Genomic DNA, 18,361 nt, shown 5'->3' on the forward strand with positions numbered 1-18,361 from the left:
AGATGAAGCCAGAAGGGACCATTCTGGTAACCCAGCCTTCCCCCTGCACCATGCAGCCCAGAGACCCTCAGCCAGTGACCCCAGGCCTGGGGAGGGGTCCGGAGCAGTGGGGGCAGTGCAGGGGGTAGCAAGGGGAGGGGGTCTGGAGCAGTGGGGGCAGTGCAGGGGAGGGGGAGGAGAGGGGGTCCAGAGCAGTGGGGGCAGTGCAGGGGGTACTGAGGGGAGGGGGTCTGGAGCAGTGGGGGCAGTGCAGGGGAGGGGGAGGAGAGGGGGTCTGGAGCAGTGGGGGCAGTGCAGGGGTACCGAGGGGAGGGGGTCTGGAGCAGTGGAGGCAGTGCAGGGGAGGGGGAGGAGAGGGGAGGGGGTCCAGGGCAGTGCAGGGGAGGGGGAGGAGAGGGGAGGGGGTCCAGGGCAGTGCAGGGGAGGGGGAGGAGAGGGGGTCCATGGCAGTGCAGGGGAGGGGGAGGAGAGGGGATCCAGGGCAGTGCAGGGAGGGGGAGGAGAGGGGAGGGGGTCCAGGGCAGTGCAGGAGAGGGAGAGGGGAGGGGATCCAGGGCAGTGCAGGGGAGGGGGAGGAGAGGGGAGGGGGTCCAGGGCAGTGCAGGGGAGGGGGAGAGGAGGGGAGGGAGGGGTGTTGTCATTGGCGTGTGTGTTCTCTCCACGCACTGGCCCAGCCCCGCGCAGATTGCTGGCTCAGCAGAGCCCCGCTAGCACTACCCAGACGGACCAGACTCGGGTCAGTGGCGAAGGCGCTCGGACAGGCCTATTGCACAAAGCTCAGTCCTGGCACCCTGGCTCCATGGTTACAGGTACACAACACACGTGTGCCCGCCACAATGGCCCAGCTCAGCCAGCAGCGGGACTTTCTGCTGCCCCCTCGGCTGGACACAAGGGCCCCTCCAGTGACTTCTCCTTCTAGTTACGTGTCCTGCTCCTGCCCTGGTTAGTTACCGACCCTGCACCTGCTGCTTTGAACAAAACATCCCCATCCATCATCCTGTCCCCTCGTCCTTGCATCTTGGGGTCAGTGTGTTCCTGGGCCAGCTCCCCGGACTGGGTCTATGCCGTACCGCTGTGCTGGGGTGGCCCTGGGCCAGCTCCCTGGAATGTGGTTACGGGACTACCCAGTGCCTAGGACTTCCCGGTGTTACACTTATAAGAAGCACATGGGATCTTTTTCAGGGGGAAAGGCAAGACACTGCGTTTATTGAAAATACAGCAGTTAGCATATGCATTCAATCACACACACACATCCTGCAGATTATAGTTCCCAGTCTGTCGTACCTCGGGTCAATCTAATGGCCAGTTAGACTGAGCACGACTGAGGAGCTGGGCTCTGTCGGTCGCGAGCCGATGCTCCGAGGCTTTGCAGGACTGAACCCAGAGTTCTGTGGCAAAACACCCCAGCTTTATACTTGTCAATTCCCACCTTAGTTTATGGATTTTGCAGTGTCATTCTGTGATCGTTAGTCCTTACGTGGCATTAATCTTGAGGTTTTCCGCTGTTATCTCTTCTTTGTTGTCTCGCCTTCGGGGGTTTATGCCTCAACTCTGAGGTTGTCGATGCTGCTAACTCGTTTAGCATCAATGGATGTTTCCTGCTGTCTCTCCACGTCTCTCACTTCTTCTTGACCATCTGGACATTTGGGATGGCTTTCACACTCATCCTTAACCATGCACACATCCTTTACTCACCCCAAACAATTGTACAGAGAATTTTGGACAGGATTACATTTTAGAACGGGTTATGTGGTTACTAAAGGGATTACAAAAGAACCTTACACAACTTTGTTTGCAATGCAGATAAGAAACAAGACCTATAGCAAAAATTTTATTAAGCTGATGTTTAAAAAAAGTGAACGGTACAGAGTTTAAGCATAGGAGTTTCTGGTTATCAGGGAATAACATATAGATTATCAAGGGGTGCGAAATTCGGTTTAAGAGCAGGTGGCATAAGGAATATAATAATCTGCAATATCCCCGATTGGGGGTAAAAGGTTAACGGGTCAAAGTGCAGACATTAAGATATGAGGGTATGTTCCTAGAATGGCTATGTTCAGGTGTGGAGTATGATTGATGATGAGGATTGATTGACCCGCATCTGGTGAGGTTTAACATTCAGTGAGTTTATGGTTCCAGTTCATATGGTCCACTGTAATGAAAACTTATCCTAAAACAAAAGGTGCCCATAATCAGCCATAAGGACTGTTCTGGTCTGTTCCTGCCTTAACATCAGTTCAGACACAGCAGCCTGTCTGATGCATTTTTTCCAATGACCCAGGGTTGTTCCTTCCTGCTATCCAGTCAGAGTGACCGGCAGAATGCAATCAAATCATATCATACATCAATACATTTAATACATACTATATTATTATCCTTTATCCTAAGTTATACAAAAAAACATAAAATCCTACTATACCGGGAGTGCCTGTGTTCTAGCCATGCTCTCCAAGCCTTTGCCAAGTTCATGTGCCGGACAGTAACCTTGTGAGCAGGCGTTTGCTTTATGGCAGGGCCTGGCTTTTGCTGACTTTGGTTCAGGCCTCAGGCCTTGCCCCAGGCCCAGTGCTCCAGGCTCTCTCTGCACTACTAGGAGGTCTGGAGAAAGGGGGACAGGCTGGGGCAGGGAAGGGAGAGGAGTAGAGGGGGGTGTGGAGCAGTGGGGGCAAGATGGAGGGGAAGGGGGGTCTGGAGCAAGGGTAGGGTGGGGAGGGGAGATCCAGAGCACTGGGGGCAGCACAGGGGTTGGGGAGAGGAGGAGAGGAGTAGGGGCCCGGAGCAGTGGGGGCAGGATGGAGGGGAAGGGGGGTCTGGAGCAAGGGTAGGGTGAGGAGGGGAGATCCAGAGCACTGGGGGCAGCACAGGGGTTGGGGAGAGGAGGAGAGGAGTAGGGGCCCGGAGCAGTGGGGGCAGGATGGATGGGCAGGGGGCCCGGAGCAGTGGGGGCAGGATGGAGGGGCAGGGGGCCCGGAGCAGTGGGGGCAGGATGGAGGGGAAGGGGGCCTGGAGCAGTGGGGTAGGGCACAAAGTGGGAGGTGCCGCTTAGCAGCGGGTGTCGGGGAACGTTGCTTCTTGCCAAAGGCCAGCCCAGCCCCACGGCAGCTCTTCTGTGGCACTGGCGCTGAGGGGCACGTTACCTCCTGTGCCGTGTGTGTGACTCGCCCGCCCGGTGCCCTGAGGGCCATGGCCAGGGCCGTGGTGCTGCGGCAGGAGGCTGGCGGTTCCCAGCTAGTTACCGTCCAGCCCGGCTCTTATCACAGGACTAAGCGGGAGGGGAAGGCCGGCCAGTGCTGGGAGACGGCCGGCAGCTCCCCTGGCTCCGGCCTGGGAGAGGGTAAGCGGAGGTGCCAGCTGGCCGGGGGGAGAGACGGGCACGGCTGTGGGCATGGGCAGTTGGCATTTCAACCTGAACGTCTCCCCCCGGCTGGCAGAGGAGTGGCAAAGGCAAAAGCCAGATGAAAAGACAGGACTGGAGGGTTTATGGATCTCAGTATTTTGGTCTGTCTCGTGATTTTGAATCTCTGAAGGGGTCCCACTTGTGATGGTTGATCTCGGGAGGGTGGCAGTGCTGTGCCAGGTGGTGATATTGGCACAGCCTGAGCGAGGTCTAGATTGTGAAGCCTCCTGGCGAAGGAGAGTCTTGAGGCGGATCTGAAGGAGGACGGGGCTGTTCTGCCGCTGACACAGGGCGCTCCGCCTGAGCACGGGGGAGGCAGGCATGACGGGGCTTGTTGGAACATAACAAGTGGGCGATGGAGGCTGATGGCCCTGGGCAGCAAAGGCGGGAGCTGACATCATGACAGCGTATGAGGCGATAGGGAGCGAGGGTCACGCCATGAGAGTGAATACAGGTAGTGTGTGTGTGTTTGATGGGCTGGAGAAAGAGGAGCCAGTGTAGGGATGCAAAAGGGGGCGACATTATTGCTGGTTGAAAAACGGGTGGGGGGGGGGGGAGGGTGTCCATGGACCTTTTCAGTTCCACAGACATTCAAAAACCAAAATACTTCACCACAAACCAAACTGTTTTGATTTGGAAGTGCAGCCGCATAGCTCATGGGAGCTGTAGTTCAGGTGCCTCTAGCTTCAGTTCTCCGCTATAGATCAGGCTCCTTGGGACAACTACATTTCCCATGAAGCACTGTGGTTCCCCCTTGGAGAGCAGAGGCAGTTGTGGGGGGGGGATTTTTCATAGTATTCTGGATGAGCACTGTGTGCCTCAGTTTCCCCTATGAGAGGCAGGGTTAACTGGGGGGAGGGGCGGTTGTATACTCTGCAGAGAGCCAGGTGTGACTGACGCCAGGCTGTCTGGGGCCTGGACCCATGGAGAGCCCGGCAGAGACAATGGCCGCTCCGATTACCCAGACCTTTGGTTCCTAGCAACTCACTGACTCTCGGCAGGAAGCCAGCCGGTGAGGAGCTGGAGAACAAAGGGCTGAGGAGGAGGCGGCGGTGACCAGGTTTCCCAGAAATAAGAACTAAGGAGGGGCCCTAGGGCTTGTTACATGTGGGTGGCTGAAAGCTGGAGGGAAGCTTCTGGACTGGGACTAGAGAGGGGTCAGAGAATCCTAGAATCTCAGGGCTGGAAGGGACCTCAGGAGGTATCTAGTCCAACCCCCTGCTCAAAGCAGGACCAACCCCCAACTAAATCATCCCAGCCAGGGCTTTGTCAAGCCGGGCCTTAAAAACCTCTAAGGAAGCAGATTCCACCACCTCCCTAGGGAACCCATTCCAGTGCTTCACCACCCTCCTCCTGAAATAGTGTTTCCTGATATCCAACCTAGACCTCCCCAACTGCAACTTGAGACCATTGCTCCTTGTTCTGTCATCTGGTACCACTGAGAACAGTCTAGATTCATCCTCTTTGGAACCCCCTTCAGGTAGTTGAAGGCTGCTATCAAATCCCCCCTCATTCTTCTGGGCTCTGGACCGACCCAGCTGGACTTTGCTGTAACTTTCCCATCTCTGTGTTAGCGAAGGACCCTCTACGCTGAGTTCCAGACACCTAATAACCCCCTTGCATTACCCCGCGGGATGGCAGTCACTGCACTCCAACTTGTTTAAAGTGGATTGCTCCTTTTGGGGGTTTAAGACTCCAGGGTCCAATCCGGGTGGACTCGCTGCAGGGAGCTCACGGCGTGACCCAGGGGGGCTGAGGGCTCTGAGGGTCGGTCCCCGCAGGCGGTGAAGCCGAGGGGCTGACCCCAGTGACAGCGTGTGACCCTAGGGGGGCTGACAGACCAAAGGGGTCCTCCCATGGGCTGTGACAGAGCCGTGCGAGAGCACCAAGCCTGTGGAATTGTGAAAGCAGTATATCGTGGAAGTGCCTGACCATGGTGCATTCTGGGAGATGTAGCTGTGACGAGCTGGGGTTCAAGCAGACCAGTGAGAGGTCGTGTCACTGCCTGCTCTGTAATGCTGAGTGTCTTCATGCTCTGCGGCTGCGGCTCACAGCCCAGATCCTAGCAACCAAGCGTGCAGTACCCTGAATCTGTGATGTGCAGCCCCCAGTCAGCAGCCTGCCTACAACACAACAGCCCCACCCTGGTCTCCACCAGCCTGGGTGACTACTCACAGGGTGACCCCAACACCCCCTCCCAAATCTTCCTTCCCAAACCCATCTGCCCTGAGGTGCCCTGCCCCCCCCCGGACAGCTCAGAGGGGTATTATCTGGTGCGTTGCTCCTTTACAGAGACAAAGCCCAGCCCAGCTTGTTATGTTAACTGGAGCTACCAATCGCTTCGATTCTCAGTTCGACGCACTGGGTGGGGTTAGATTTAAAGTAAAACACGTTTAGTTCATCAAAAAAGAGAATCAAAACGAGAACGGTCTTTTTCCCTTGTCTTTGAACTCACTGAAAACCTAAGTGGTTACAGATGACGACAGTAAAAATACGGTTCAGCCATTACAAAGCCTGACTTCCCACGCTACGGCCTTGGGTCACGGCACATTCGCCCCATTCAGCCGTGACTGGCTCTCCCTCTGTCAGGAACTTCCACAGACATACAGAGTGCTGCTTTCCCTTGGCCTCCGAGGGGAAAGATGCCCCAACGGCTGCTTCTCAGTCTTCCCTTGTATCTCTCAGGGTTCACTGACCCTGTTTTAAGAGGCACTAGGACCTCGTGCTGTCCTTCCCATCCTGCGGACTTCCCACCCTCGGCTGAGTTCTGTGTAAACGGGGCTTCCGTCGTTTTGACTCCACCATGTTACCTTCCCTCGTGTCCATAAGTGCTGGAACTGGGGTGCTGGGGGCTGCAGCACCCCCGGGCTTGAAGCGGTTTCCATTATATCCAGGGGTTACAGTTTGGTTCAATGGCTCTCAGCCCCCCTCCTCGTGTCTGAGAAAACCCGTTTCTCCCTTTGTTCGGTCAGACCGTAAAGCCTAATGTTAGTGAGTCACCATAATCCCTCACATGGTGTTAATATCCCCGTGACGTGTCTGTATTGATATTCTCATGTCCCCATTCTCCTCTAGGGTCAGTGGGGTGCCACAGGCTTTCATAAGAGAGCTTACTCAAAACACTTTATTGTATACACTCAGCTGTTTATTCTTTGGGGTTCAGAGCTCCGTTTTTATAGACCTGTAAACCTTTGGAATGTATTCTTAGATAAAACTCCTTTTCTCCTCTCTGGTGAAGGCCTCATGCTGGTTCCTCCCCCCCTCGTGATAGCTAAGACGTTGCCTCCTCCCCTTGTTAGCTTGATGGCTTCATTTACCTTTTATGTAACTGGATGTTTCACCGTCTCTGCCTGGTGGCCAGGCTGGACAGACCAACAAACACACCTTCCCTTGTCTGGGGCTTAGGCATTGCCTACCAAACACATTTTAAGACTATAATTCTAGCCCATATCCCTAACTCTTTGTACACACTCCGTACATATGTCACACAAGAATATTAGTGACCAATGTGTTATCAGCTCTCCTATGTCACATGGTATCTATTGGGTCCATATCATGACAACAATGTGTGAGGTGTAGTAAGCGTGTCAGACTTGACAAGAGTTGCAATCTACCACTGGGCCTCTGTGTCCCTGGGAGTTTGACCCACAGAGGCGAATAGGGACATGAGAAAACTGCATTACAACTTCCATGAGGCATCATGGCAGCATTTCCAAATCAAAATGAGAAGGGGATCAAGGCCAGAGTCCATTGGAAACCTTCCCCTCCCTCCCCCCACAAAGCTGGAGGGAAGTTGAGTAGGACCCTCCAAAGGACATGCTGAAGGAGCGATCGGAGAGGTTGGAGGAGAACCAGGAGAGGACGGAGCCCAGGGGAGGACAAGATTTTTGTAAAATCTTAGAAATGTCAGGCTGGAAGGAACCTTGAGAGACCACCTGGTCCATCACCCTGCGCTGAGGCAGCACCAAGGAACACTAGGGTCTGTCCAACCTCTTCTTAAAACCCTCCAGTGACGGGGGTTCCCCACACAGCCTGTTCCAGAGTTTAACTACCCAAAGAGTTAAGAAGTTTTTCCTAATACCTGACCTCCATCTCCCTTGTTGCAGGTTAAGCCCATTACTTCTCATCCTACCTTCAGTGGAGATGGAGAACAATTGATCAAAGCCTCTTTGTAACAGCCCTGAACAGATCTGAAGGCCATTTTCAGGTCCCCCCTCAGTCGTCTTTACTCGAGACTAAACATGCCCAGGTGTTTAACCTTTCCTCACAGGGCAGGTTTTCCAAACCTTTCATCATTTGGTGTTGCTCTCTGGACTCCCTCCAGTTTGTGCACATCTTTCCTAAGGTGCGGCACCCAACCCTGGACACAGTCCTGCAGCAGAGGCCTCCGCAGTGCTGGGTAGAGCAGAACCATTCTCTTCCATGTCGTATGCGTGACGCTCCTGTTAATACAGCCCAGCCTGTGTCACTTCTGTATCGTACCGTCGGCTGGCTCCCATCCAACGTGTGACCCGTTAGAGCAGAAGAGCGTATCTGATGATGTCGAAGGCAGGGCCGGCTCCAGGCACCAGCGCAGGAAGCAGATGCTTGGGGCAGCCAATGGAAAGGGCGGCGCGTCCGGGTCTTCTGCGGCAATTCGGCGGCGGGTCCTGCAGTTCCTCTCTTCCTCTTAGAGCTGCCACCGAAGAGGAAGAAAAGGAGCGAAGGACCCGCCACCGAATTGCCGCCGAAGAATGAAGCGGCACGATTGAGCTGCCGCCGATTGGCTTTATTATTTTTTTTTCCTGCTTCACCGCTTGGGGAGGCAGAAAAGCTGGAGCCGGCCCTGACCGAAGGCATCTGACAGGTCACAGAGGATGAGGCTGGCGAATGGATTCTGAGCTGTGATAGGAAGAGGTTGTTGGAGACTTTACAGGAACGATTTCAGTTGAATGTCAAGATGGGAGCTGAGTTGGAGATGGTCTCAGATGGACCTGGAAGAAAGGAGCTCCAGACAGCGATTGTAGACAGTGCGTTTGATGAGATTAAAGACTGAAGGGAGACCGGGAACTAGACAAGTTGGTATTGGTCAATAGGAAAAGACCAAAGCATGTTTGTGTTCGGAGTGGGAAACGCCGGAGACTGGAGGTTGATTATAGCCTCTAAGTAGATAATGGATTAGATTCCTCTTGACTCGCTCACTACAAGGCAGCTTTTCCAGCCCTTGAGTCATCCCTGGAGCTCTTTTCCGAACCCTTCCTGTGACGAACTGGGACTGTTCTTACTGTGGTCTGTGAATGCTGACAGGGGAGTGTGGCTAGGATGGTCTGCATTGGGGAATGGGAGACTGACCGACGGAGGATACCTGAGCGTGTAACATGAGAACCCAGGAAGGGGTTAGAGGCCAGGTGACACCTTTCCCCGGGAAACTGAACAAAGGCTAGAGAGAGAGTTCAGAGCTGGCTGGTGACATGGCTGGGAGGCAGACGGGGCTCTGACCTCCCAAGGGGGCTGGGGCGCCCTGGGACCCCAAGATGGACCTAACTGAGGGGGTCCTGTTGTCTGTGCCCGCAAGACCTGTCTTGGACTGTATTCCTGTCATCTAAATAAACCTTCTGCTTTACTGGCTGGCTGAGAGTCATAGTGAATCGCAGGAAGCCGGGGGTGCAGGGCCTTGTGTCCCCCCCACACTCCGTGACAACTGGTGGCAGAGGTGGGATATACTGCACTCCGTGGACGGCACTTCCTGCAGTAAGTGACTGGGGAGCAGTAAAACGAAGGGGGATTGACGGGGACCAGGCGTGCTGAAGAGTGAGAGAGAGACGGTTATTACCCCTGGGAGTGTGTGACCAGCGAGAAGGACTTTTGCAGTAACAGGGTCCCCCGGGGGGATCGCAGCGAGTGGTCCCGGGGCGGAGGAGTCTGCAGCTCGACCCTGGCAGAGAGGTGGTGACCTGAAGAAGGGCTGGCACACTCGGGTTCCCCCTGGAACGGTGGAAAGCGGAGAGCACAGGCCGGCGAGTGGCCAGCAGGAGGATGGATGCTAAACGCCTTAAGAGCGACCTGGTGGAGCTGTGCAGGCAGAGGGGGCTGCGCGTTGGGAGGTTCACCAAAGAACAGCTCATTGCCCGGCTGGAGGAGAGGGATCGCTTGGATGAACCGAGCCCTGTCCCTGAGAGAAGCCGCCCGGCGGATGCAGCATGGGCCCCGGGGCCTGACCTGGCTGGGAGGGGTCAGACTGTCGCCGAGGAGATCCCGAGACCCTGCCTACCTATACCTAGGGGAGGGGTGGGGGAAGCCCAGCGAATACCGAGGGCGCCCTGACCCCGGCGGCCAGCAGGGGATCGTCCCGGCGGAGCTCTCCGTCCCGGGAGCGGATGCTACTGGAATATGACAGGGAGCTGAGACTGAAAGAGCTCGAGTTAAGGCAACAAGAACTGAAGCAGGAGCGGGAAGAGAAGGAGAAACAACATTAGCAGGAGCGGGAACTGGCCAGACTGAGGAGCAGTGGGGCCCCGGCTGCAGTGAGTGAGGGGGGACCCAAGGCTGCAGAGCACTTTGATAAGTGCTTCCTGGCCCCGCGTAAGGAGGGGGAGGACATGGATACCTTCCTGACGGCCTTTGAGAATACCTGCGAGCTGCTCCAGGTTGACCCTGCAGACAGGCTCCAGTTTCTCATCCCCTCACTGGACTCCACAGCCGTGGAGGTGTACAGCCGACTGAAAGGGGCGGAGACAGGGGACTACGAACTGTTCAAAAAGGCCCTGCTCCGCGAGTTTGGGCTGACTCCTGAGATGTACCGGAAAAGGTTCCGGAGTCAGCGTAAAACCCGCGAGGTCACATACCTACAACTAGCCAACCGGGCTCAGGCGTATGCCCGCAAGTGGACAGCTGGGGCCCAAACTAAAGAAGACCTGCTTGACCTATTCGTACTGGAGCACGTGTATGAGCAGTGCCCATCCGACCTGAGGCGATGGTTGATGGACCAAAAGCCGGAGAACCTGCAGCACGCAGGCCAGCTGGCCGACTAGTTTGTGAACAGCCGGGCAGGGGATAACCGGGAGGAGTCCCAAAGGAACAGTCCCACCACAACGCAGAGAGAGAGTCACCATGGGACCTCCCAGCGGGGAAATACGGAGAACCCCCACCAAAGGGGAACATCCAGCATCAGGTCCATCCGACCCGCTCGTGGGGGCCCACGGGACATGGGCTGCTATCACTGTGGCCAAAGAGGTCACATACGGGCCCAGTGCCTCAGGCTCAGGGACAGACTGAGCAGACCAAACCCACAGAGGGTTGACTGGATCGAGACCCAGCCGGACGAGGGGCAGCGTTCCCAGGAAAGGGGAGCTGGCAGCGTACCACCTGCTAAGGAGGGAGGAGAGCTCCAGGCCAGCTCCTCTGAGGGGCTGGATGCTCCAGACTCAGGGTTTTTGGTTTACAGGGTGGGCGCAGGGCTGTCCCTCCGGCGAGAGTACCTTGTTCCCCTGGAGGTGGATGGGAGGAAGGTCAATGGATACTGGGATACGGGCGCAGAGGTGACGCTGGCCCGGCCCGAGGTGGTGGCCCCAGATCAGGTGGTGCCCAACACCTACCTGACCCTGACGGGGGTGGGCAGGACCCCAGTCAAAGTGCCCGTGGTGAGGGTACACCTAAAGTGGAGGGCCAAGGAGGGCCCCAAGGATGTGGGGGTACACCCGTATTTGCCCACTGAGGTATTGATGGGGGGGGGACCTGGAGAACTGGCCAAGCAACCCCCAAAGGGCACTGGTTGTGACCCGCAGTCAGAGCCAGCGAGGGGCACTGCGCCCTGGCCTTGGGGAGGGTGCCTTGCCCGAGGCGCAGGACCCTAACCTGGTGGGGAGGGAACACCCAGGGACACGGCTCAGGGAGGCTGCGGCTTCAGACCCAGCCGGCGAGAAAGAGCAGGTGGCCATCCCTGTCCCAGCTGCTGAGTTCCAGGCCGAGTTGCAGAGAGATCCCTCCTTGCGGAAGATAAGGGACCTGGCCGACCTCAATGCGGTACAGACCATGGGACGAGGTGGCCGGAAAAGGTTCCTGTGGGAGAAGGGGTTCCTGTACCGAGAATGGGCTCCCCCAGGGACAATGGAGTCAGGGGGGCTCAGGAGGCAGCTGGTGGTCCCCCAGAAGTATCGCCGCCAGCTGCTGTGCCGGGCCCATGACATTCCCCTCTCAGGGCACCAGGGAACCTGGCGTACCCAGCAGAGGCTGCTACGGAGCTTTTACTGGCCTGGGGTCTTTGTTACTGTCCGACAGTACTGCGGATCCTGTGACCCCTGTCAGAGGGGGAGGAAGGCCCGGGACAAGGGGAAAACAGCTTTAGGACCCTTGCCCAGCATAGAGGAGCCTTTCCGGAGGGTGGCCAAGGTTAAAAGGGGGGCTCTAAACCAAGAGAGCCCGAATCACCGAACTCCAGACTGGAGCGCTGGGAGAAGACCACAGCCCAGTTGGAACCCCAGGGGTATTGGGGTGGGAAAAGGGCACAGGCCGCATAAACCTTCCCACAGGCGAACTACTAGTGCCATCGAGCACCCCCGACCTAAGGGGGGGCGTGAAACTGGAAGGGCCTGGTGTAATTCTCACCAAGGAATGGGCGGGATGTTGAAGCATCCATGGGAATGTGGGTAGGTTTGAACTTCCCCGGGTCACTGGTTAAAGTGACCCCGCTCAGTTCGGACTCGAAGGGGGGAGAGATGTGACGAACTGGGACTGTTCTTACTGTGGTCTTTGAATGCTGACAGGGGAGTGTGGCTAGGATAGTCTGCATTGGGGGATGGGAGACTGACCTACGGAGAATACCTGAGCATGTAACATGAGAACCCAGGAAGGGGTTAGAGGCCAGGTGACATCTTTCCCCGGGAAACTGAACAAACGCTAGAGAGAGAGTTCAGAGCTGGCTCATGACATGGCTGGGAGGCAGACGGGGCTCTGACCTCCCAAGGGGGCTGGGGTGCCCTGGGGCCCCAAGATGCACCTAACTGAGGGGGTCCTGTTGTCTGTGCCTGCAAGACCTGTCTTGGACTGTGTTCCTGTCGTCTAAATAAACCTTCTGCTTTACTGGCTGGCTGAGAGTCATGGTGGATCGCAGGAAGCCGGGGGGGCAGGGCCTTGTGTCCCCCCCACACTCCGTGACACTTCCCAATTGTTCAAGCTCCTGTCTGAAGTACAGGCACCAGAGCTGGGCACCGTGCTCAGTTATGGACTCCCCAGTGCTGTATGGAAAGACCATATCCCCTTTCTATCCCTACCGTAACACTGAGTCCTTTTCGTGTCTCTGCGTTCCAGGAGACAGTCCCTTGCATCTGGCTGTGTTGAACTCATGTAGTTCAATTATCCCGCCTCCTTTAGTGAGGGATCCAGATCGCTCTGTTGATGACCTGTCCTCTTCGTTATTTGCCACCTGACAGCTCTTTCCAGCATCCGAGTGTCCTGCGGCGCAAAGCCAAACGCCTTGCCGAAAGGTCAGGATACTAGCTGGAGATGGAAATTGTCAGTAATGATGCAGAAGTGTGGAAGAGTTCAGAGTTTGGAACCAAGCTGGAAGCCTAGTTCCTTTCATCAGCCAGACTTGTAATCTTGCAAAGGAATGACTGTCTGTGTTCCCTGACTGGCACGGATTATATTTCCATCCTTCCATTCTCTGTTGATAGAGTCCTGTGTCCGTCATTCCATTATTTTACCCAGGATCAGTGTCAGGTAACTGGCCTAGAGTTACCCAGGCCATCTCGTTTGCCCTGTTTGACATGACATGGGCTTTCCACAATCCTCTGGACCCTACCTAGTTTTCTGCACTCTTATTACAAGTGCACATGAGTGACCTGGAGAATTCTTCAGCCATCTCTTCAATCAAACTCGTGGATGCAGATTACCTGTTTAGCGGGTGCTGTTTGACATCTGCCTTCGTTCCTGTTGGACAAGAAAGGCTTTCATCCTCCTTGTAAGATATGAATACGGCTTCCAGCTTGGTTCCAAACCCTGAACTCTTCCACACCTCTGGCTCTTCTGCATCATTACTGACAATTTTCCATCTCCACCTAGTCAGGGGTTTTATTTGTGGTATATTTAAAACCTTCTTGGCTCATTGTCTTTAACGGGGGGAGGGATAGCTCAGTGGTTTGAGCATTGGCCTGTTAAACCCAGGGTTGTGAGTTCAATCCTTGAGGGGGCCACTTGGGGATCTGGGGCAAAATCAGTACTTGGTCCTGCTAGTGAAGGCAGGGGGCTGGACTCGATGACCTTTCAAGGTCCCTTCCAGTTCTAGGAGATGGGATATCTCCATTAATTTATTTATTTAATTTATTTATTTATTTATAACTCTACTGACTAACAGGGAGTTTCGCAAGGGAGTTCTCCAGGTGAAGGAGGAGCAATACAGCACCCTTTTGGGGTAAGTGACTGTCTGTAGTGTGTGTTTGTTTGTGTTTGGGGGTTACTTGCTGTGTACTGAGCTTGTGTTTGTCAGTCTGGTTGGTTGGTTGGTTGAAGGACCGTGTGCTGTGGCTGGCAGTTGGAAGCTGTGAGCTTCAAAGGAAGGTTTGAAAGCTAGAAGCCTCTGGTAAGTGGCTGAGCCTTAATCAGTGGGCGGGGCATTCATACAGGCCAGGGCTTTATAAAGCAGCGCACAAGCGACCAGGGAGCTTTTGCTAACAGGGAGTTTCGCAAGGGAGTTTGGAAGAGGAGTGGGAAGGGGCGAGGGTCCCTTGCCGGTTCTATCTGTTTTCCCCTTATTCCCCTTAAAACCTAAAACTTCTTGCTTAAACAACCCTTTCAGCGGACAGGGGGCTGCAGACGGGAGTTTGACAGAGGGAGGCTTATAATGGTTAGGAAGACCCACAACACCTGTGCCAGCACTGCTACTGTCTCCTCCACCTGCGCCTGTAGCCAGACAGAGCACCTGAGCATGGATGCTTCTACCCAGATCCTGGTGTGGTTTTGCAAAGACTGTAACTTGCAATTTCCACTTACTGATATCCAGGCTGGTGGGACCATCCAATGTGAGAGGTGCCTGCTGGTGGAATCTCTCAGGCAGCAGGTGGGAGAGCTACAGGAGGAGGTGGCTAGGTTGAGGAGCATCCGAATCCACGAGCAATTCCTGGACAGTGTCTATGTGGAGACAGCTGAGGTAGCTGTCCCAGTACACAGGACTGCTGATACACCACTGGTGGAGGAGGAGATGGCTCAGGGTGGACACTGGCAGCTGGTTACTTCTGGCAGCAGGCAGTGCTCCACCCTTGCTCCGAACCCTCCTGCCGTGGTTATAGGTAACCGTTATGCTCTTCTTGATACAGGAAAGAAGGAATCACTCCCTACAGTAAAGGAGAAGAAGCCTCGTACCCCTAAGGCTGGGAGGTCTGCTGCCACCACTGCGAATAGGAAACATAGGGTAGTGGTGGTCGGAGACTCTCTGCTGAGGGGGATGGAGGCGCCCATCTGTCGCCCTGACATTTCATCTCAGGAGGTATGCTGCCTGCCGGGAGCCCGTATCCGAGATGTTATGGAGGCATTGTCGAGGATTATCCAGCCCTCTGACTACTACCCCATGCTACTCATCCATGTGGGCACAAATGATACTGCGCGGTGTGACACTGAGCGGATCAAGAGTGACTACAGGGCTCTGGGAGTACGGGTGAAGGAGTCTGGAGCGCAGGTGGTATTCTCTTCGATTCTTCCTGTCCCCAAGGTAGGGGCCCGGGCAGAGACAGATGCATCATGGAGGTGAATGCCTGACTGCGAAGATGGTGTCGCCAGGAGGGTTTTGGCTTCCTAGACCACGGGATGCTATTCGAGGAAGGACTACTAGGCAGAGATGGCATTCACCTTTCGAGGAGGGGGAAGACCCTATTTGGACACAGACTGGCTAACCTAGTGAGGAGGGCTTTAAACTAGGTTTGACGGGGACAGGTGAGCAAAGCCCACAGGTAAGTGGGGAACATGGAGACCGGGGAGATGGGTCGGAAACGAGAGGGAGTGTGGGCTATATTGGCAGAGAGAAAGGAGAGTCAGGACAAAACTGGGAGGAAAGATCAAACCAGTATCTTAGATGCCTATATACAAATGCGAGAAGTATGGGGAATAAGCAGGAAGAACTGGAAGTGCTAATAAATACAACTAGGACATTGTTGGCATCACTGAAACTTGGTGGGATAATACACATGATTGGAATGTTGGTGTGGATGGATACAGCTTGCTCAGGAAGGATAGACGGGGAAATGGGAGGAGGTGTTGCCTTATATATTAAAAATGTACACACTTGGACTGAGGTAGAGATGGACATAGGAGACGGAAGTGTTGAGAGTCCCTGGGTTAGGCTAAAAGGAGTAAAAAACAAGGGAGATGTCATGCTAGGAGTCTACTACAGGCCACCTAACCAGGTGGAAGAGGTGGATGAGGCTTTTTTTAAACAACTAACAAAATCATCCAAAACCCAAGATTTGGTGGTGATGGGGGACTTCAACTATCCGGATATATGTTGGGAAAATAACACAGCGGGGCACAGACTATCCAACAAATTATTGGACTGCATTGCAGACAACTTTTTATTTCAGAAGGTTGAAAAAGCTACTAGGGGGGAAGCTGTTCTAGACTTGATTTTAACAAATAGGGAGGAACTCGTTGAGAATTTGAAAGTAGAAGGCAGCTTGGGTGAAAGTGATCATGAAATCATAGAGTTTGCAATTCTAAGGAAGGGTGCAAGGGAGAACAGCAAAATAGAGACAATGGATTTCAGGAAGGCAGATTTTGGTAAGCTCAGAGAGCTGATAGGTAAGGTCCCATGGGAATCAAGACTGAGGGGAAAAACAACTGAGGAGAGTTGGCAGTTTTTCAAAGGGACACTATTAAGGGCCCAAAAGCAAGCTATTCCGCTGGTTAGGAAAGATAGAAAATGTGGCAAAAGACCACCTTGGCTTAACCACGAGATCTTGCATGATCTAAAAAATAAAAAGGAGTCATATAAAAAATGGAAACTAGGACAGATTACAAAGGATGAATATAGGCAAACAACACAGGAATGCAGGGGCAAGATTAGAAAGGCAAAGGCACAAAATGAGCTCAAACTAGCTACGGGAATAAAGGGAAACAAGAAGACCTTTTATCAATACATTAGAAGCAAGAGGAAGATCAAAGACAGGGTAAGCCCACTGCTTAGTGAAGAGGGAGAAACAGTAACAGGAAACTTGGAAATGGCAGAGATGCTTAATGACTGCTTTGTTTCGGTCTTCACCGAGAAGTCTGAAGGAATGCCTAACATAGTGAATGCTAATGGGAAGGGGGTAGGTTTAGCAGATAAAATAAAAAAAGAACAAGTTAAAAATCACTTAGAAAAGTTAGATGCCTGCAAGTCACCAGGGCCTGATGAAATGCATCCTAGAATACTCAAGGAGCTAATAGAGGAGGTATCTGAGCCTCTAGCTATTATCTTTGGGAAATCATGGGAGACGGGAGAGATTCCAGAAGACTGGAAAAGGGCAAATATAGTGCCCATCTATAAAAAGGGAAATAAAAACAACCCAGGAAACTACAGACCAGTTAGTTTAACTTCTGTGCCAGGGAAGATAATGGAGCAAGTAATTAAGGAAATCATCTGCCAACACTTGGAAGGTGGTAAGGTGATAGGGAACAGCCAGCATGGATTTGTAAAGAACAAATCATGTCAAACCAATCTGATAGCTTTCTTCGATAGGATAACGAGTCTTGTGGATAAGGGTGAAGCTGTGGATGTGGTATACCTAGACTTTAGTAAGGCATTTGATACGGTCTCGCATGATATTCTTATCGATAAACTAGGCAAATACAATTTAGATGGGGCTACTATAAGATGGGTGCATAACTGGCTGGATAACCGTACTCAGAGAGTTGTTATTAATGGTTCCCAATCCTGCTGGAAAGTCATAACGAGTGGGATTCCGCAGGGGTCTGTTTCGGGACCGGCTCTGTTCAATATCTTCATTAACGACTTAGATATTGGCATAGAAAGTACGCTTATTAAGTTTGCGGATGATACCAAACTGGGAGGGATTGCAACTGCTTTGGAGGACAGGGTCATAATTCAAAATGATCTGGACAAATTGGAGAAATGGGCTGAGGTAAACAGGATGAAGTTTAACAAAGACAAATGCAAAGTGCTCCACTTAGGAAAAAAAAATCAGTTTCATACATACAGAATGGGAAGAGACTGTCTAGGAAGGAGTACGGCAGAAAGGGATCTAGGGGTTATAGTGGACCACAAGCTAAATATGAGTCAACAGTGTGATGTTGTCGCAAAAAAGCAAACATGATTCTGGGATGTATTAACAGGTGTGTTGTGAGCAAGACATGAGAAGTCATTCTTCCACTCTACTCTGCTCTGGTTAGGCCTCAGCTGGAGTATTGTGTCCAGTTCTGGGCACCGCATTTCAAGAAAGATGTGGAGAAATTAGAAAGGGTTCAGAGAAGAGCAACAAGAATGATTAAAGGTCTTGAGAACATGACCTATGAAGGAAGGCTGAAAGAATTGGGTTTGTTTAGTTTGGAAAAGAGAAGACTGAGAGGGGACATGATAGCAGTTTTCAAGTATCTAAAAGGGTGTCATAAGGAGGAGGGAGAAAACTTGTTCACCTTAGCCTCTAAGGATAGAACCAGAAGCAATGGGTTTAAACTGCAGCAAGGGAGGTTTAGGTTGGACATTAGGAAAAAGTTCCTAACTGTCAGGGTGGTTAAACACTGGAATAAACTGCCTAGGGAGGTTGTGGAATCTCCATCTCTGGAGATATTTAAGAGTGGGTTAGATAAATGTCTATCAGGGATGGTCTAGACAGTATTTGGTCCTGCCATGCGGGCAGGGGACTGGACTCGATGACCTCTCGAGGTCCCTTCCAGTCCTAGAATCTATGACTATAGACATTTAAAATTGCTACCTTCCACTTCTCGTATTGGTTGCTGGAGGCTTTTAACTTCTGCGCCGTATCCATTGCCATCTACCTCCCC

Source organism: Malaclemys terrapin, chromosome 2, assembly GCF_027887155.1.
Source record: "Malaclemys terrapin pileata isolate rMalTer1 chromosome 2, rMalTer1.hap1, whole genome shotgun sequence".
Taxonomy (NCBI): domain Eukaryota; kingdom Metazoa; phylum Chordata; order Testudines; family Emydidae; genus Malaclemys; species Malaclemys terrapin.